The 19,283-nt window shown below is 43.4% G+C and overlaps 1 protein-coding gene across 2 annotated transcripts in view; it reads right to left on the bottom strand.

Annotated features, from left to right (window-relative positions):
• Window positions 1-19,283, bottom strand: part of wscd2 (WSC domain sialate O sulfotransferase 2) — a 561,027-nt gene that overhangs the window by 416,909 nt on the left and 124,835 nt on the right. The window contains exon 2 of one of the 2 annotated variants that reach the window (XM_043715457.2): window positions 995-1,127. The exons of the other annotated variant lie outside the window; for it this stretch is intronic. The gene's annotated coding sequence lies outside the window, so the exon portion shown is untranslated. The remainder of the gene's footprint in view (window positions 1-994; window positions 1,128-19,283) is intronic. 2 annotated transcript variants of the gene reach the window in all.

Raw genomic sequence — 19,283 nt, forward strand, 5'->3', positions numbered from 1 at the left:
ATCTGCTGAGCTTTTTCAGCAATTTCTGTTTTTGTCTCTGGATAATTAAGGATGGGCAATAAATTCCAGGCAAAACAGTGATGCCCTTGGCCCATGAATGAGAAAAGGAAAAACAAAGTTGCACACTATAAATAAAGCATAATGCTTTGGGGGATTTTAACAGCAAGATTGTATCTTGAAGTGGGAAAGTTCCCCATCAACTCAGGGGACTTATAACAATTGTCAGCTGGTGGGACCTTACTCAAGGTTACAGTGACCTTCAAAAAACTTGGCACCATCTTGAACGAAACAATCTGCTACATCAGCACTCCATCCAATATCCTTGATGTTAACTCAACCCTTAACTGACACATAGTGGCAGCAGTGTGTGCTATGCACTGCAGCAGCTTATCAAACCTTCTTTGATCGAACTTGCCTAACCTGTAAACTCTATCACCCAGAAGGAGAAGGGCAGAGGTAGCACAGAAACAGAACTACTTGTAGCTTTCTCTCCAAGTCACACACCATCCTGACTTAGAACTATATCCCCGTTCCTTCATTGTCCTCAAAATCCTGGCAGAGCCTCACTAGGAGTGTCCCTGTTCTGTAAGGGCCACAGTGGTTCAAGATAGCAGCTCACCACCATCTTCTCAAGCATAATAACTGCTGGGCTTACCAGTTGTGTTCACATTCCAGGAAAGAATGAGAAAGTGCACCCTGTGGAAGAGCAGGGAATTACTGACAGCAGCCTCTGGATATTCACATGTAACTATGCATGTGCGGAAATCAGAAGGCACTGTCAGTTTCAAAGATAGTGCCCAGAATACGTTAACAACTTTGGAAATTTCACAACAACAAAGATCTGGAACCACTGAAATGCTGTTGCTCAGAGAAAGTGTTTTAATTGTTTAAATTAAACATGAGGGCAATAGTTTAGCCGAGTCGATAAGCCCACAATGACAGAGGCGAGATCCTCTCAGTATTGCAAAAACTAAAGCCATCGTCTGTTACTCACAGTCACAGTCACAGTCAGCACTGGCCCCATTTCGGCTTCAATTGCTTGTGACATTCATCCACACTTCAGCAGATGCCTCAGGCTAATGTCAGCTTTGCTGGTTTTCTTTCACCTCAGTGTTCGTGGCTCTGCACTTTAAATAAAAAGAAAATTTTAACTTGATTTTGCAAAGTTGACAAAAGGAAACAGAAATTGAGAACAAATACCAAAAGTCTAGCTGGTGGAACTGTTTTGAGAAATGAATTCGATCCAGCGGATTGGTGAAAGGTGAATGATGATATCAAGGCAGCAATTATTGAGGTGACAATAGATTGGAAAGCTCATAGGTTATTTTGATTCTGCACAATAGTGAAATATTGGATTATAGAACATAGAACATAGAAGAATACAGCGCAGTACAGGCCCTTTGGCCCTTGATGTTGCGCCGATCCAAGCCCACCTAACCTATACTAACCCACTATCCTCCATATACCTATCCAATGCCCGCTTAAATGCCCATAAAGAGGGAGAGTCCACCACTGCTACTGGCAGGGCATTCCATGAACTTACGACTCGCTGAGTGAAGAACCTACCCCTAACTTCAGTCCTATATCTACCCCCCCTTAATTTAAAGCTATGCCCCCTTGTAATACCGACTCCATACGCGGGAAAAGGTTCACACTGTCAACCCTATCTAAACCCCTAATCATCTTGTACACCTCAATCAAGTCACCCCTAAACCATCTTTTCTCTAATGAAAACAGCCCCAAGTGTCTCAGTCTTTCCTCATACGATCTTCCTTCCATACCAGGCAACATCCTGGTAAACCTCCTCTGCACCCGTTCCAGTGCCTCCACATCCTTCCTTTAGTATGGCGACCAAAACTGCACACAATATTCCAGATGCGGCCGCACCAGAGTCTTATACAACTGCATCATGACCTCAGGACTCCGGAACTCAATTCCTCTACCAATAAAAGCCAGTACGCCATATACTAATGGATAGTTTAGATTGATCCTTATAACAAGTAGGTTGTTTTATTAGGATTGGTTGGATAGAGTGGGCTTGTTTCCAAAGGAGTGTAGTCTAAAGTGTATATGCTCCTCGGAGGTCTTAACAAGATGTACATGGAAAGGATATTCCTCTTGTGGGACAGTCCTGGAGAAGGAAGCACTAAAATTAGAGGTCACCTTTTCAAGGCAAAGATGAAAACTTTTATCTCTCAGAGACTGTGTGACTTTGCAACTTTCTGCCTTCAAAGGTGGCCAGGATGTGGAGGAGCCAGTGTTGGACTGGGGTGGACAAAGTTAAAAATCACACACCAGGTTATAGTACAACAGGTTTATTTGGAAGTACAAGCTTTCAGAGCACTGCTCCTTCGTCAGGGAGCTAGTAGCTGGTAGCCACCAGACAAAGGAGCAGACCTCTGAAAGCTTGTACTTTCAAATTAACCTGTTGGACTATAACACAATGTTGTGTGCCTTTTAACTTAGAAGGTGGTGGAAATGGTGTCACAAATATTTTTTAGGATAGTAGCTGATAGATTCATGTGAAATCATGGAAGATAGAAATGTGGAATTCAAAATCCAAACAAATCAGCTATGACCTTAGTGAATGTTACAGCAGGCTCTCAAGGATGAATAGTTTACTTCTGCTCTTGTTTCTAATGTTTGTATGTTGCATCTTTCCAGAATTTGACTTCCATTGGGGCTTAACCACCATACAAATACAGTTCGTATGGTGGTTAAGCAATCTTCACTATGAAGATGTGAGCAATCTAAGAACCACTTTCAAAAGATGCATAGCATGACAATCCATTCACCGCAAGCCAATTGTCAACACTCCACCCCTTAGCATTTTAGTGTGGTCCACTGCTAAATATGTGCATCTTGGCATAGTAAGTAAATCTGAGCATCATCTGACCCGCTTCCCCACCCCCCTCCCCCCACCCCCTGATTTCCAATCCCCGAAATTCCGAGTGCAGTGATTTTATACTCAAATGACCTTTGCTGACGTGGACTATTTCTCCTTTTTTCAAGGCTGGCATTTGGCCCTAATGCCATTGAATTGCTTGACTCTTTAAGCTATTTCAGAGGGCTGTTAAGAGTCAACCAGATTGCTTTGGGTCTGGAGTCACATGAAGGCCAGGCCAGGTAAGGATAGCAGATTCCCTTCCCTGAAGGACATTAGTGAAGCAGATTTTGTTTTCACACGGTTACATGGTCACCAAATATTCCAGCTTTTATTGAATTGAAATTCTCCAATCTTCTACAGTGGGATCAAACCTATTGAAAATTTGCCTGGTGTTCTGGATTAATAGTTCAATAGTATTTCTACAATACCACCACTTCCCCATCATCTTACTGAACAGCAGAGTAGGTTCAAACAGTCAAATGATTTACTTCTAATCCCATGTTCCTCTGATTATCAGAGCATTAATTGGCACAATGAACTGAAATGTGACACACGGAACCACAATATATTTTGATCATTACCTATTTTAGCGAGATCGGAAATGTTCCCAGATTAAAGCACATTGTTGATACAATACCACCAAATGTGAAATTAAATGCCACCAGTCTATTTCCTGTGGATATGTCCAATCACTGAATTTATCTCAATGATGATTAATAGTGTCCTGCAGAGAACAGCAGCAACAATATTCACAAATACAAAAGATGACTAATGGTTTATTTTTTAAAAGGTGCTCCACAGTCTCAAGTGTTAAAATGGATGAAATGTACCAGTAAAGTCACTACAACTGCACTCTCCAATTAGCTGAGGGTTATTTGCACCTCAGAAAAGGGGTGAGGCTGAGAAGATAGCACCTTCATGGTAACTTCAGCCAGTGTAAGAATTGAGCCTACACTGTTGGGGTTAGAAACCAGCTGTCCAGCTAACTGAGCAAGCTAGCCTCTTTAGGTAAGGTACATATTGAACACCACTACAAACTCAAGCAACACAGTAAAACACAAACACAGTTAATGCTGTAGAGACTCAGGTCTGGCAAGGTCCATGGAGTGAGGTAGAGTTAACAGTTCCAGTTTGGTATGGCTTCTTCAGAAGACAATTCATTACCATAAACTACTTTTACATCAGAAGGAACTTGATGATGCAAAGTTGTAGATAATACTGTATGAAAGATACTGTAAAGATACTCTAAGAAAAGAGTTGCATGTCTAATATCATATTAAAAAAAAGGCCTCTTCTGGAGTATTGTGTCTAGGATATTATTAAACTGGAGAGGGTTCAGAAAATATTTATCAGGATGTTGTCGGGAATGGAGTGTTTGAGTTATAAAGAGAGGCTGGACAGGTTGGGACATTTTTCGCTGGAGTATCGGAGGTGAATGGCAGGTGTCTTTTAAAGTTTGTGAGAAGATTTGTAGCTCGGGTGCTCGTTGCTGTGGTTCTGTTCGCCGAGCTGGAAGTTTTTGTTGCAAACGTTTCGTCCCCTGTCTAGGTGACATCCTCAGTGCTTAGGAGCCTCCTGTGAAGCGCTTCTGTGGTGTTTCCTCCGGCATTTATAGTGGCCTGTCCCTGCCGCTTCCGGTTGTCAGTTTCAGCTGTCCGCTGTAGTGGTTGGTATATTGGGTCCAGGTCGATGTGTTTGTTGATGGAGTTTGTGTCTTTTCCTTTGGGTGGAGGATTTCAAGACCAAGGGGCAAATCTTTAAGGTGAGGGGAGAAAGATTTAAAAAAGGCACGAGGGTTAATTTTTTTAAAACAGAGAGTGGTTCGTGTGTGGAAGTACAGTTACACAGTGGCTCAGTGGTTAGCACTGCTGACTAACAGTACCAGGACCTGGGTTCGATTCCACCCTTGGGTGACAGTCTGTCTGGAGTTTGCACATTCGCCCTGTGAATGCATGGGTTTTCTCTGGGTGCTTCAGTTTCCTCCCACAGTCCAAAGATGTGCAGTTTAGGTGAATTGGCCATGCTAAATTGCCCGTAGTGTTCAGGGATGTGTAGGTTAGATGCATTGGTCAGGGGAAATGTAGATTAAGGTCACAAAGGATCCTTCCACATCTGTCAGAGATTTACCTGTACTTCCACACATGTCTTCTACTGTGTCCGTTGCTCCCAATGCATTATCCTCTACAGTGGGGACACAGGGCGCTAACTTGCGGAATGTTTCAGAGAACATCTTTGGGGCACATGCATCTACCAACCACACTGCCCCATGCCGAACACTTCAACTCTCCCTCCTACTCCAAGGGCATGCAAGTCCTGAACCTCCTCCACCTCCAGATTCTAGCCACCCGATGTCTGGAGGAAGAATGCCTCATCTCTGGCCTTGGGACGCTACAACCACACAGGATCAATGTGGATTTCACCAGTTTCCCTCATTTCCCCTTCCCCCCACCTTATCCCAGACCCAACCTTCCAACTTGGCAATGTCCTACCTGTCCATCTTCCTTCCCACCTATCCGCTCAACCCTCCTCTCCAACCTATCACCATCACCACCCCAAGTCCATCGACCTATCGCATTCCCAGCTACCTTCCCCCCAGCCCACCCCCTCCCATTTATCTTTCAGCCTGCCATGTGCCTCCCCCACATTCCTGATGAAGAGCTTATGCCCAAAACGCCGATTCTCCTGCTCCTCAGATGCTGCCTGACATGCTGTGCTTTTCCAGCACCACACCTTTTGACTCTGATCTCCAGCATCTGCAGTCCTCACTTTCTCCTAGTAGGGGAATGGGTCTGTGTGGGATACTCTTCAGAGGATCAATGTGGACTTGTGGGGCTAAATGGCCTGTTGCATTTCTATTCAAGTTATAGTGTTTAAAAGACATGTGGATAAGTACATAAACAGGAAAGGTTTGTTGGGATACGGAGACAGTGAGGTCTGCAGATGCTGGAGATCAGAGTTGAGAATGTGTTGCTGGAAAAGCACAGCAGGTCAGGAATCCTGATGAAGGGCTTTGGCCCAAAACATCGATTTTCCTGCTCCTCAGATGCTGCCTAACCTGCTGTGCTTTTCCAGCAACACACTCTCAACTTGGAGGGAAATGGGCCATGATTGGACAGGTGGAACTGGTTTAGTTTGGGATTATGGTCAGCATGGACTGGTTGGACCGAAGGGTCTGCTTCCGTGCTGTCTGACTTGATGACTCTCTGAATAAAAAGTTCTTTGCAAGGCTGCAGGACATCGCAACATACTGCACAATGAACCAAGCACTTTCTGACGTGTGGTCACTGTTCTAATTTAAGAAACACAGCAGCCAATTTCCTCCCATGTTTTCTTAGTGTAACTCAGAAATTACAAAGAGAATGTTGTGCTGAGGAGTAAATACTCCTGATAAGTTGCTGCTGGTCGATTTGCTGAACAAGTGTGCTGAGCAATTCAGGAAGTACTCTCATGAAATGATGTTTTCTGTGAAGCGAAAGGGAAATATTACACTGAACTGCAGATGCTGGCAATCTGAAACAATCAGAACCCTTTGAGGGTCACTGGATTTGAAATATTAACTTTGCTTTCTCTCGACAGATGTTGCCAGACCAGCTGTGTTTATCCAGCACTATCTGTTTTCGTTACTTTTTAAAATATTCTTTCAGAGGATTGGGCATCACTGGCAAGGCCAGTAATAATTGCCCAGGGGGCAGTTCAGAGTGAACTACATTGTTGTGGATATGGAGTCAAATGTAGGCCAGACTAGGTAAGGATGTCCTTCCCTGAAGGACATTAGTGAACTAGCTGGGCTTTTCCAATAATTGGCAATGGCTCCATGGTCATCATCAGACTCTTAGCTCCAGATTATTATTGAATTCAAACTCCACGATCTGCTATAATGAGATTTGATCCCCTGGGTCCTCACAACATTACCTGCATCTCTGGATTAACCAGGACTACTACCACTTGAGCATCACCTCCCCTGTTACGGAAATATTACACTCTGACACGATTGCTTATTCTCTATTGTCAACGATCCATTTTATCATCGTCAATCAATTGTCAATGTCTCATCAAGATAAAAAGTAAAAGAGCCTGTAAAAACCTTAGTGAGCTGCTCAGCCTTTTCGTGGCAGCCAACAAAAGTAATGTTGTTGTTGTAGTACAGACAAACAAATACAGTGGAAGGAAGTTCTGAATGGGAGTATAGTTGGGTTGGTGGGGAGCATCTGACGTCTGATCAGTGAGATTATTACCAGTTCCTACATTGTTGGTAAGTGAGGGATCAATTCTGGTGAGACGGTGGTGGGCTGGATCAATACAAGCCATGCAACCAAATCACTCTGCTCCCTTAAGTATGTCATTATGCATCTGGCACACTGCCATTTGACAAATAGAATGCACATCAAGTCATAGAGTAGTACAGCATGGAAACAGACCCTTCAGTCCAACTTGTCCATGCTGACCAGATATCCTAACCTAATCTAGTCCCATTTTCCAGCACTTGGGTCGCCCTTCCTATTCATACACTCATCCAGTAACTTTTTAAATGCGGTAATTGTACCAGCCTTCACCACACCCTCTGGCAGCTCTTTTCATACACGCACCACCCTCTGTGTGAAGAACTTGCCCTTCAGGTCCCTTTTAAATCTTTCCCCTCTCACCTTAAACCTATGCCCTCTAGTTTTGGACTCCCCTATGCTCGAGAAAAGACCTTGGCTGTTCACCCTATGCACCCCCCTCATGATTTTATAATCCTCTGTAAGGTCACCCCTCAGCGTCCGACGCTCGAGGGAAAACAGTCCTAGCGTATTCAGCCTCTCTCTCTATAGCTCAAAGAAAGCACTATATTGATGGAGACGTCACCCCCTGGGTGAGGCATTAACCCAAGAGCTCAACTGCTCTTACAGGAGGATGCAAATGATTTAATGGTACTATTTCAAGAAAGAGCAGGGCAAATCTCCCAGTGACCTGACCATGTATCTGTGCTTCACCCTCCCGATAACAACTATCAAATCATTATCTCATTGCTGCCTGTGGGACCTTGCTGCGTTCAATTTATTTGTCACATTTCTTGCATTCTAACAATACTTACACTTCAGAAGTATTTAACTGGCTTTGTGATGTTCCAAGGTTGTGTTAGTACAAAACAAGTCTGTCCCATTTTTCTGAATGCTTTATTTATCAATTGGATAGAAGCAAAGGCCCAACAAATTGAAAGCTGGTGCTTGTTAAAATGACTTCTTCAGGCGCTTCCTACTGCAGCAAGTGGCAGCTTTGAACATCTGCACAAAAGGGAGCTACAGCACAAAGAGGCCACAACCTCACTAGGCCGCAAATACTGCGCACTCGAGAGTGAAGTCCTGTATGAATGTTGTCGCACTGAGATGTCACAGCAGACAGCTCTACGAACTAACTTAAAAAAGGAAAGACTCACTGATGCTACAAACCTGAAATAAAAACAGTTAATGCTGGAAATTCTCAGCTGGTCGAAGAGCATCTGTGGAGAGAAAACACAGAGTTAATTCTTCAGGCTGCGACCGTTATGAGAACTGGCAGAGGTTCAAAATGGAACAGTCTTTAAATAAACGCAGAGGTGTGGAAAGTAGAGATGGTCTTTCCTCACCTCCCCTGCTTTGTCCATCTCCATACTTGTTTTGAAAGTGCTCCAGTTCACACATCTCCAGCTGAAAGGTCATTGATGTCCGATGTTGGACAGGGTTTTGAGGTGGTGCGGTCGCTAGAATCGGAGGCACACACGCGAGCAAGCTGTAACGAGCTGACACCAACAAGCATTCCAGCTCCCCAGCTCCATCGATTAAAGGGTTAACAGCCAAAGGTGTACCTATTTAGCTTACATCAGTGGTGATGTGAGAGTTTACATGTCAGCAGACTCTGGGGAGAGATGTACAGCCTCACACTGAGCTTAAGAGTGTAAATAGCAAAACGTGAAGTAAAACAAAAGTTTTACCAGCAGCTTAGTGAGGAGAATACACCAGGGAATTATTGAGTCAGTGAAGAAGGTTAACTGAGATTACAAAGAGATCTTGATCAATTGGGCCAATGGGCTGAAAAGTGGCTGATGATGTTTCACTGTCAGAAATGCCAGATATTGCATTATGGGAAAACAAACAAGGGCAGGACTTTAACAATTAAAGTTAGGGCTTTGGGCAGTTTTGTAGAACAGGGAGACCTGAAGGTTCAGCTGCATAATTTTTTGAAGTTTACGTCACATATAGATAGGGAATCTAAGGAAGCATTTAGTACACTTGCCTTCACTGCTCAGACATTGAGAATAAGAATTGGGACCTTTATGTTGAGGTGGTGCAAGATATTGGTGAGGCCCTTTCTGGAGAACTGTGTCCTGAAGCTGGACTGGGTTCAGAAGAGATGAGTTAGAAGGAGAAGTTGGATAGGCTGGGACCTTTGTTCACTGGAGCTTAGGAGGTTGAGGGGTGACATTATCGAGGTTTATATGCGAGGAATAGGTAAGGTGAATGGTAGGTACCTTTTCCTTAGGGTGGGGGAGTTCAAGACTGAGAGGCATATTTTTAAGGTGAGAGGAGAAAGATTTTAAGAAAAAACATGAGGGCCTTTTTTTTTAACGCAGTGAGTGATTACGCAGACAGTGTAGAATGATCTTCCAGGGATGAAGGTACAGTTACAATATTTAAAAGACATTTGGATAAGTGCATGAATAAGAAATGTTTGGAGGGATATGGGCCAAGTGCAGGCAGGTGGGGCTGGTTTAGTTTGGGATTATGGTCGGCATCCAAGGTCTTCTCTTAGTTTTTAAAAGAGCTATGTAGTTACCAATAATAAGCAGAGCTTCCTCCTTCACCACACAGAGGGCTAAAACTCAGGCCTTGCCCAACAATAGTACTCTGTTGCTTTCCAGCACATCCTGGTTAAGGTGACTCTCAGATGCAGCACGAATGAGTACTCAACTCTCCAAGATGCTTTTGACTCCAAAAACTCTGTTACATGTTGTTGTATAAGGTAATATTCTGAAGGGTCTGTTTCCATGCTGTAGGATTCTATGACTATGAGCCACCCCAAACATTTGTTTAATTCATTCTTATAGCAATACCTTGATCAATCAGAACCAACTTGCCAACAAATCAGCACATTATCTCACAAAGTATATTGTTGTTCCCTTGGAAGTTTGGCATTCTTGCATCTGTCTTGATGAGTGCAAGGTTCAAAACCTCAAAAGCAGGTCCCCTTTCTCAGCAATAGCTTGTATAGACTTTAACCTGTCCTTTTATCTATGAGGAAGGGAGTGAAGGGAATGAGGAAAAAAACAGCTGACCTAGGGAGAAACAGGCTTTTTAGGCTTTTCACAAACATAAACAATTCACTCACCCAGAGTCCCTTTGTTCTCCCCACCCAACTGCAACATGGCATCACATTAGATGGAGCCTAATACATACTCCAACATTAATCCTTTTAGAACCATTACTTTACACAACACTCAGTTTGCAAAATGGAGTCATACATACATTATGATCAACATCTCTTCACCCACTCCCACGCTATACTCACTCCTTGTTCCAGAATCATCACTTGATCGTTTGCAGGGCCACCAGTGATAATCAGAAACTTCCCTTAGTTCACTATCGGCAATTTTCTGCTTGAATTGTTCAATGTTATTGAGGGCTTATTAAGCAAGTGCCTTTGATGATTGAATAAGGAGCACTTTTGGAGCATTTGGTCATCTTTCCATCTGACCCTCTCGTATAGTACTGGTATTGTTTAACTTTAAAACCATCAATAGCTTTCTCCAGCACTGCACTGGCATCGTTTTGGAAGGAGTTTGAATTCTGTTTTACCGAAGATAAATTTGAGTTCAGCATTCCCTAAAACACAACAACATGGAAGGCATTTTTCTTTACATATGGGTGAGTATCAAAGTCACATCCCAGGTCTTGTCTTAGTTTTTAAAAGAACTATGTAGTTGCCAATAATAATCAGAGCTTCCTCCTTCACCACACTGAGGCCTAAAACTCAGGCCTTACCCAACAATAGTACTCTGTTGCTTTCCAGCATATCCTGGTTAAGATGACTCTCAGAGCCAGCACCAATGAGTACTCAACTCTCCAAGATGCTGCTGACTCCCAAAACTACAACATGTTGTTGTAGAAGGTAATGTTCTGAATGGGTTAATGTTCAAGTTGCATTAGCTCCACCCATTCCAATGATGTGAGGGGAGACAAGGCATTTTGCTATGGCTTTTGGAGGGAACAGATGTATCTGTACCAGATCCCTAAGGTCCTCCTCATAATGCAGACCAAAATTCAGGGAGGCAATGGCCTAGTGGTATTATTACTAGACTATTAACCTGGAGACACTGGTAATGTTCTGGGGACCAGCTTCAAATCCTGCCACAGCAGGTAATGGAATTTGAATTCAATAAAAAGAACTTGGCTTCCAATGATGACCACAAAACTGATTGTTGTGAAACACCCATCTAGTTCACTAGTATCCTTTAAGGAAAGAAACAACCATCCTTACCTGGTCTAGCCTCTGTATGACTCCCTCACCAATGTGGTTGACATTTAACTGTCCTCTAGGCAGGAAATACTGGCCTGGTCAATAACATCCATTTTCCATGGATGATTTTTTTTTAAAAAAGCAATATTTATTACTATTACACAGGAAGCCTTTTTATTAACTAAGAATAGTGCCTTTTCTGTAGATACCCTACAGTGGTGTAGCCTCAACCATGAGATAGGCCCAAGACAAAGCAAAGATAAAGTAAAATTTGTGGCAGAGGATTACCTCAATCAATCCCTACTCCATGCCACAGATTGATAAGGGGCAAGATACCAGGAGATACCAACAGAAGCAATCCAGGTAAATACCACCAGAGGTTCCATACCAGCCCATCCAATCGCAGATACTCTCTCCCCTGCCCTCGCCGTTCCACCAATCACCAAGTCAGTCCCTTGAAGAGCAGCAAGAGTGCGGGGGTGGGGGTGGACCTGTGATTGGAGGGGTTGGAGCAGCCTGCACAACAGAGTCAGAATCCCAGATTGGATGAGCTGTTCCTCACAGATTCAGGCTGTCCCATGTGTGGAGTTAACATTCCTTGATTTGTCAGCCTTGTGATTGACTTTTCCCTGGTGTTGTGGGGTCAAAGTCACCTACTGCCCCACCCGACCTTCCCTCCCCCACCCGCTGTGTGATTTGACCAGCGCTGGGGAATTGTCAGGATAAGACCCTCTGATGAATTCACACATGGTGGGGGATGGGCAAGTTCAAAAAGAGAAGGCCTCAGAGAGAATTGAAGACAGCATCCCATGTGTCCAGGCAGCTTCAGGGACAGAGTTCAAAGCAGCCCGTTGTTAAGTATTGCTGTCCAATCATATAATCAACAAATTCTGTTACCTTGTTGCACCAAAATCATCAATGCCTTTTTGTCCTGCCCCAAGAACTCAGCAAAACCTCGGGGGACCTTACAGCCTTTAGTCAAGCAATTGAAAGCAATTACACTTTCCAGAGTGAAAGCAACACCTCCCTATATTTAGTAGAATAACACATTTTGCTTTATCTGAGAAGCTTTACTTGTTCTTAAATACACCCACTGCCTTACTCTGAGCAAAGCTGTGGGCGATCCCTATTATAATCAATTGAATTGTCCAAATTTACTTCTAATATGCACAGCTTCAACACAATAAAGCTACCTTGGTTTTACAATGGGTTGTGTGGTGTTAGATTCAGAAGTCAGGGTAATTTTATCAGAAAAATATATCTCCTCTGTTTGCTTCATATTTTTCATGTGATACAAATGATGCCTGAAGCCTAAGGTTATTTATTTTTTAGCAAGTGTCTCCTTTGCAGCTACTGATCTACTTCTCGATTTTCTTTTTTTTTCTTCAAAGGAGTAGTCCACAGCATGTTGCAAGATCAGCTTTATGTCAGGATGCCTTTGAAGAATAATCTCACGTTGAATACCTAGCCGTTGTCGGCACATGAACACAGTGATCCATCAAGACACTCACTGCCATTTCTTCCATTAGCCTCCTCAGAGCTGTGGAGATTTTCATGTGCAATGTGAAAGTTAAAAGGAAAAAAAACCTTTTCAGCAGAAAAACAATGAAGTTGCAATATGCTGTGCAGGGTTTAGCTGTCAATCCTGAAACCTATAGAGATTATGTAGCCCTTCCTAATAATACGGTGCATATAACCACATATGGCATGGCGGTTCAGTGGTTAGCACTGCTGCCTCATAGCACCAGGGACCTGGGTTCGTTTCCAGCCTCGAGCAACTGTCTGTGTGGAGTTTGCATGTTCTCCCTGTGTCTGCGTGAGTTTCCTCCACGTGCTCTGGTTTCCTCCTGCAATCCAAAGATGTGCAGGATAGGTGAATTGGCCATGCCATGCATAGTGTAGGTTATTAGTCAGGGGTAAATATAGTGTTCAGAGGGCCGGTGTGGACTTGTTGGGCCGAAGGGCCTGTTTCCACTCTGTAGGAATTCTAATTCTAATTCTAAATATCTTGAATCAGTCAGTGTGTTGAAATCGGGTGACAGTCCGTGTGGGGTTTGCACGTTCTCCCCATGTCTGTATGGATTTCCGATGTCCTCCGGGTGCTCTGGTTTCCTCCCACAGTCCAAGGATGTGCAAGTGAGGTAGATTGACCATGCTGAATTGCCTGTAGTGTCAAGGGATTAGCCATGGAGAATGGCAGGATTACAGCGATAGCGTAGGGCGTTAGGACTGGGTGCATTGCCCTTCAGAGGGGTTGGTGTGAACTCAATGGGTCAAATAGCCTGCTTCCGCTCTGTAGGGATTGTATATGCAGTAACGTTGCAATGCCTTTTTCGGATATAAAATACAGGGAAGATTTTCCTTCTAAGTAAAAGGTTAATTAGCTGTTAACCAATAAGAACACCAGACAGAGCAAGTCAACAATTGGACTCAGCTAGGTTGAGCAGATGAATTGTCAGGCCGACCCAAACCAGGTTCTGCAATGCCACAATAGTCACTACCCTCTGCTATTTGAGAGTTCTTACTGTCTATGGCCGTGCTCGTGTGAAAACACTCAATCTCAAAAGCTATAGCATCCTCAGGCCTGGTTAGTACTTGGATGGGATACTGTCTGGGTATACCAGGTGTGGTAGGGGGCCCTCTGTTGGTGCAGTGATAGTGTCCCTCCCCTTGGATTTGGAGACCTGGATTCTGTAGAGATGTGTAATACATCTGATTAGAATTGATTAGGAAACGTATGTTAAATAATTTTTAAAAACACAGCCAACAGGAAGAAGATTCTTTACCAGAGAGAATGTGGAACTAACTACCTCAGGGGAGTGATTGGTACATTTAAGTGATCAACGCAAAAGGGTTAAAGATTCAGAATTAAGAGTCACTGGACTCAAGACGTTATTTCTGTTTCTTTCTCCACAAATGCTGCCAGACCTGCTGAGCTTCTCCAGCACTTTTCGTTTTTGTTTCACATCTTCAGCATCCACAGTGTTTTACCGTCATTTGAAGGTGTTGTTGCTGGGTAAAACAGCCAGTTCCTCTACTGGAGATGCTGGGGAATACTAATGTATTCATGTTTATTCAATCATTTCCATCGACATTAAGCTGAAACAGCTGAAGATTAGTTCTTGTTTGTCATCTGGAACTTGAACACAGTGAGCAGTTGGGTCTATCCCAGCCACTGACTGATCCTTCCCATCCGCCCATTCTGAGTTAGTCTCTGACAGTCAGTACAGTAAGGGCAGAATCTCAAAGCTCTTGTTTCTTAATACACTCATACCTTCAATCCACATGTTCGTGCCATTTAACGGTGGCATGCCCAGAGTTGGAGGGATAAAATAAAATAATTAAATTAAAATAGATTAAATAAAATAATAATATTAAAAAGTAATAAAGTGAAAATTAAAAGTAGAAATATATAAAACAGGCTACAACCTCAGGTGACTGTCTGTGTAGAGTTTGCATGTTCTCCTCATGTCTTTGTGAGTTTCCTCCCACAGTCCCCAGACTGTGCAGGCTAGGTGGATTGGTGATGCTAAATTGCCCATAGTGTCCAGGGATACGCAGGCTAGGTGGGTTAGCTGTGGGAAATGCAGGTTTACAGGGACAGGGAAGAGGGTGGGGGGTGGGTCTGGGTGGGATGCTCTTCAGAGAGTTTGTGTGGACTCAATGGGCCAAATGGCCTGCTTCCATAGTGTAGGGATTCTATGATCTATGGATTTTGCTAGAGAAACACAGCAAATCAGTGAAGAATAAACTCATCTTCTGACATAAAAACTCTATTTTCAATGGGTCACCCCAATGTGAGATGAAATGGAAATCAGAAGAAACACAGGCATTTATCCTCTGAACACTTAAACATATTAGTCTTGCATGGGATGTTGGTATCACTGGCAGGATCTGTCTTTATTGGCCAGGTTGGTGACCCTGACCCATCAGTATTAACTATTCTAACAACAGAAGGGGAGTCAATGGCCCAGTGGTATTATTGCTAGATTATTAGTGTAGAGACCCTGGCTTTGAATCCCACCACAGTGATGGTGAAATTTAAACTCAATAAAAATTTTGCCAATTGTTGAGGAAAACCCATCTCAAACACTAATAGTTCCTTAGAGAACGAAATCTGCCACCCTTACCTGGCCTGGCCTATAGATTGTGCAATTACAGATGGACAATAGATGTTGGCCTAGCCAGCAACACCCACATCCCAGGAATGAATGGCAAAAAAAGAACAGATATAAGAGAAATGCTCAACGTGATGACTGCCTAAGAAGGATTTCACCTTCAAAACACATCTGTGTCAACATTAAAAGAAAGAACATAAATAGGTCAATGACCTGAGGAACTAACATTGTGTTTTTTTCTCTCTCTCTCTCTCTCTCCGAATGCTGCCAGACCTGTTGGGATTTTTGCAGTATCTTCTGTCTAGGTTTCAGATTTCCTGCATACCTCAGTGTCTTGCTTTGGATGTGTTTGTGTCCACCTTCGCCGTTAGGTGATGTACAGCATGCATACGCGTTAAAAATAAATCACAACAACAAGTCACAGGATTTCTGTAACTGCAGGCAAGGGCTCAGTTAGAATATTCCCAGTGTTCTCAGTTGCAATAAGGGAGTGTTAGGATTGAATATTTGGGATTACATTAAAACTTTCATTTCATTTCTTTTTAAATCATGCCAAATAGTAAACCTTGCCAACCTTATGGCACTGGTAGATCATTAGGACACTCTCTGACATATTTGTTTAAATGATCGTTTACTACAAGCATAGAAGATGTTCTTGCTTGTACCCTTAATCAAGATTTTTAACAGTTGATTTAATGCTTTACGGTCATTGGCACCCAAATAGATGACTAGTAAAGAGTAAGTTAGAAATCAACCTGTGTCAGTTTTCTTAAACTCTTAGTGAACAAATGTAGGCACATGAATATGCACAAAGCTTTGTCAACTGTATCATCGCTAATTCTAGCACGATTAAGATTCAACCAAAGGCAAGGCAGTTGTTGGTGAATGTTCATCAGACTGCACAGACACAGATGGCTCTAGATCACCAGTCTTGCGCTGGGAATATATAATCTGTCCCATAAGGGACCTGCCCATTCTACAAGCAGCAGCCAAAGGTGGGCTTCCTGAATATACCGGTCTAAGAAACATTGCAAAGAAAACTGACACAAAGCACCTTCCCGTTTCAGGAAAACCGTAATCTCAAGCCCAGGGTTTCCATCCATAACCAAAACCTGTCAACAGGAGACATGTTCTTAAGGGTCTAACACACACTCCACCAGAAGGGGGTCTGTGGCACCTCAGTAGGTGTCTGTGGCCACCTAGTAATGGGGAAGTTAGAAATTAACCTGTGTCAGTTTTCTTAAACTCTTAATGACCTAATACAGGCAAATGAATATGTGTGAAGCTTGTTGTCTGTAACACCACTAATTCTAATAGAATCAAGGCAGTTGTTTGTGAATATTCATCAGACCACACAAGATTAATGGTAGTGTACCTACTGTGGGCCAGGAGCTCCCAGGTTCAAGACCCACCTCAGGACTGAACGGTCATGGCAGACACATCACAAAGCGGACAGCAAGTTGACTATCAATCTGTAAACCCTTCTGTTTGCGGCAGACATTAAGAGTGGGAGAGTTTCCTGGTCAGCCAGAACAGAGATCTGCAACGTGATGGTCTCTCCAAGCGGAATGCTTCCACATGCAGGTCCTTGACATGAGCAAGTGTCAACATCATTTTAGGACACACTCTGTGTTCTGTATTGATGGTAAGAACCTTGCAAGAATTGCCAAAGTGCACCCTTCAGCAGACTTTGAACAGCAGACTGGGAAGAAAGATAAACCTGCTTACCAAACTGAAAGTAAGGTCTGCAGATGGTGGAAATCAGTCACCGAACTGAAAGTCAATGGAGCAATAGTCCTGCCTACTCTACTCCACGCATGTAGGACTTAGGGAGCAGGACTAAACTTCACATGCCAAGCATCCACAGTCACACCTGAGATGAGCCAGTCATGTGACGACTTACTCACCAAAGCAAAGCTTTGATGGAGACCTTGACTCTGGAATCTGCTCTCATAGTGATCACAGGAAGTGCAGCAAGGGCACACTGAAGGATTCACTACAGGATTCCAATATTCGCACCGAGTCCAGGGAGAAGCTCAACCAGGATTGCTGCACCTAGTGTAACCAAACACAAAGCAGGGCAGCCTCCTTCAAATACAAGCACCTATCGGATGCAGAAAGAAAACACAAGCAGAAGAAATCCTGTGCCAACAACCTGTCCAAAATCCAATGGTCTGCGGTGTCCTATCTTATTGCAGCAGAGCTCTCCAAGTGCAGATCAGTCTTAGTGATTACTGACATACCCGTCATCCCAAACACACAAGGTGATTGACATGATCATCTCCATCTTGTAAAAAAAATGAATTTCTAAGTCAAACGATTTTGGGCCCATTACTATTTTGAAACTGCAGGAGCATTCTGTCAAGCAAGGATCATAGTCAGTCTACCTGTTGCAGTCTTTTGTTTCTGTGCAATTATCACATTTGTAAATAAATTAGAGGACTATCTTTAGCCTGAAGACAACGGCCCACATTTTCAGTACTAAATGCCTAGCTCCTCTGATACAGCATCCAGAAGTAATGAGGCATCAATTAGTGTACTCATGCTACATGTAAGATTGAAAGTATCAATTCATAGATGACTGGGCTGTCCATGGGACTGTGCCTGTGAACATCAGTTAAAACTGCTAGCTGAGTGCCTGAACTGGAACACTAACATCTACTGCTTAGATGTGTAACGAATCCATCAAAAAGAAATATGACTGCAGACTCTAAAGATCCATTTCGCTACTGTGAATGCTTCAAAGTGAGCATATTTTCAGAAAGAGTGCCTGATTGTAAGAATTGCTTTCTTTCATAAACCACAAAAAAATGAATAATTTAGAGGATAGGAACAATTTGCAAGTCTGAATTCAGTCAGGAGCACAACATAGACAAAGTTGCTTATTTGCAGCATTTTCTTCGTTGCAAAGTGCTACTTGCAGTTGGTAAAAGTTAGTGGGTGAGACCATATGAGGTGGGACAAGCACATGCTTGTTTTCCAGCAAAAGAGTTGTATACTTCTGCCAGAAGATTCCGATCAGGGCTCCTCCAGAAACGTGGAGCCGTACTTCCATTCCGACATGCACCTGTCAGGGGAAAGGTAAAATACAAGCCCACTCCACCCAACCTCACTGTCAGCTGTCAGCTGCTGTTGTCGCAAAGTTACTCATTCACAATGACAGACAGCTGCTGTCAAACAGTAAGGATATCACCCAAGTGTGAGTTATGGTGTCATGGTGAGGGTTCCAGGTGGTCAGATACCAGCTAGTATGATGCCAAGTGAGTAGAGTGCCAAGTGGGTAGTGTACCAAGTGGGTAGAGTGCCAAGCTGTTAGAGTACCAGGTGGGTAGAGTGCTAAGCAGGTAGAGTGCCAAGTAGGTAGAGTACTAAGCAGGTAGAGTACCATGTGGGTAGAGTGCCAAGTAGGTAGAGTGCCAAGCGGGTAGAGTACCAAGCAGGTAGAGTGCCATGTGGGTCAGAAAGACTGTAGGGGGGCTAGTGTATAAGGAGATCAGTTTCCAAGTAGGTAGAGTGTCGGGTCCTGAAGGAATGGTGTGGGGTGGGGTGGGGGAGATCGGGTCCTATGGTGGGGGAAGGGAGGGCTCGGGTTACGAGTGGAGGAGGAGGCTCGGGTCATACATTCATAGAGTCACTGAACTGTGCAGAATGGAAACAGACCCTTCAAAATAACTCGTCAATGCTGACTAGATATCCTAAATTAAACTAGTCCTATTTGCCAGCATTTGGCCCATATCCCTCTAAAGTCTTCCTATTCATATACCCATCCAGGTGTCTTTTAAATGTTATAATTGTACAGCCTCCAC

Source organism: Chiloscyllium plagiosum, unplaced genomic scaffold (genome assembly GCF_037043375.1).
Source record: "Chiloscyllium plagiosum isolate Xiang-an unplaced genomic scaffold, Cpla_swu_hap1 HiC_scaffold_24, whole genome shotgun sequence".
Lineage (NCBI taxonomy): Eukaryota > Metazoa > Chordata > Chondrichthyes > Orectolobiformes > Hemiscylliidae > Chiloscyllium > Chiloscyllium plagiosum.